At 48.7% G+C, this 2,500-nt stretch overlaps 1 protein-coding gene across 4 annotated transcripts in view; it reads right to left on the reverse strand.

The window, feature by feature from the left end:
* Window positions 1-2,500, reverse strand: part of LOC132861915 (carbohydrate sulfotransferase 15-like) — a 45,587-nt gene that overhangs the window by 42,458 nt on the left and 629 nt on the right. The gene's annotated exons all lie outside the window — the stretch shown is intronic.

Raw genomic sequence — 2,500 nt, forward strand, 5'->3', positions numbered from 1 at the left:
ACACTGTAAGGTTTAGTATTTAACCTGCTCTAATGCAAGAAATCTCAGAATCTCCGTCCTGTACGTCCCAGTGACCTACACACACTTCATCTGCTACAACAACCAATTAACCATAAAATATTTTAGGAGTTGTGTTAACACACACACACACACACACACACACACACACACACACACACATCACAGGTTCGGTCTGAGGAATCGTTCAAGCTGATCGTTTGATTTGTCGCTTCAGAGGGTTGGTATAGTGTTGAGAAACTCTATCATTTAAATGTCACCGATATCACGGCTCAGTGTCACGCACATACAGTAGAAAATGTTTCAAAAAAATCACCAGTTGCTTGGAACTCGCTAGCGTGAACGTACGGTTTCCTGATTCTATAGTAACGTCAATGCTGATGATGTCATACACCTAACATCCAACCGGTTTGTTCAAAACATATACATTTTGCAAGGGTGCCAATAATTATGACATAAGGTTTTGATTCGTAAATGTATTTTCTGGATATCAGTTAAAGGTTGGATTGGAGTGAGAAGTTTACCTAATCAACCAAAGGACATTTTCCCCTAAAGGTGCCAATACTTTTAAACATCCCAGTTTTGTCCGAGTCGCTCAGATCCTCACGTTCTGCTCGGAGAACCTGACAGGTGCCTCTGTAACCTTATAATCAGAGTTATTCATCTCACATCTCAGGGGTTTTAATGTTACAGCTGGTCGGTTTCCACCTTCACACTACAAACCTGAAGCAGACCATGATGTGTGTCTCAGATCTAGATGTTCTCCTCATGTCTGCGTGGGTTTCCTCAAGGTTCTCAGGTTATAAAAAGGAAGGAGAGCTTGACCCTAGGTGTGAATAAGTGTGTGAACGTGTCTCATGATGGACTAATGCCAGGTCCTGCCTCAGAACAAGAGGTCCTATATCTCAGGATCCGACATCACCATCTTGACCAGGATGAAGCGCTTACAGCAGTCGGGTGGATGGATTACAGCAGTCGGGTGGATGGATTACAGCAGGCGGGTGGATGGATTACAGCAGGCGGGTGGATGGATTACAGCAGTCGGGTGGATGGATTACAGCAGTCGGGTGGATGGATTACAGCAGGCGGGTGGATGGATTACAGCAGTCGGGTGGATGGATTACAGCAGTCGGGTGGATGGATTACAGCAGTCGGGTGGATGGATTACAGCAGGCGGGTGGATGGATTACAGCAGGCGGGTGGATGGATTACAGCAGTCGGGTGGATGGATTACAGCAGTCGGGTGGATGGATTACAGCAGTCGGGTGGATGGATTACAGCAGGCGGGTGGATGGATTACAGCAGTCGGGTGGATGGATTACAGCAGGCGGGTGGATGGATTACAACAGTCGGGTGGATGGATTACAGCAGTCGGGTGGATGGATTACAGCAGGCGGGTGGATGGATTACAGCAGTCGGGTGGATGGATTACAGCAGTCGGGTGGATGGATTACAGCAGGCGGGTGGATGGATTACAACAGTCGGGTGGATGGATTACAGCAGTCGGGTGGATGGATTACAACAGTCGGGTGGATGGATTACAGCAGTCGGGTGGATGGATTACAACAGTCGGGTGGATGGATTACAGCAGTCGGGTGGATGGATTACAACAGTCGGGTGGATGGATTACAGCAGGCGGGTGGATGGATTACAACAGTCGGGTGGATGGATTACAGCAGGCGGGTGGATGGATTACAACAGTCGGGTGGATGGATTACAGCGGTCGGGTGGATGGATTACAGCGGTCGGGTGGATGGATTACAACAGTCGGGTGGATGGATTACAGCAGGCAGGTGGATGGATTACAACAGTCGGGTGGATGGATTACAGCAGTCGGGTGGATGGATTACAACAGTCGGGTGGATGGATTACAGCAGTCGGGTGGATGGATTACAGCAGTCGGGTGGATGGATTACAACAGTTGGGTGGATGGATTACAGCAGATGGATGTAACGTTACACAGAAACACACGTGGAATGATTTAAGTCAAATTATGGCGATTGTTTACTAATATAATGTATATAACATTAACATCAATTTACACACACACACACTCTCTCTCACACACATACACACACGCGCACACACACTCTCTCTCTCACACACGCGCGCACACTCTCTCTCTCTCTCTCTCACACACACACACTCACACACACGCACACACGCACTCTCTCTCTCTCACACACATGCACACACACTCTCTCTCACACACAGACACGCGCGCACACACACTCTCTCTCACACACACACATGCACACACTCTCTCTCTCACACACATGCACACACACACTCTCTCTTTCTCTCACACACACACACGCACACTCTCTCACACGCGCGCGCGCGCGCACACACGCACACAAACACACACACTCTCTTTCTCACACGCACACACACACTCTCTCTCTCTCTCAAACACACACACACACACACATCCTGGCGCAGCATGGGGACGTGTTACTGCTGGTTAAATAATCTCCATGAG

The sequence above is a fragment of the Tachysurus vachellii genome, chromosome 2 (genome assembly GCF_030014155.1).
Source record: "Tachysurus vachellii isolate PV-2020 chromosome 2, HZAU_Pvac_v1, whole genome shotgun sequence".
NCBI classification, from domain to species: domain Eukaryota; kingdom Metazoa; phylum Chordata; class Actinopteri; order Siluriformes; family Bagridae; genus Tachysurus; species Tachysurus vachellii.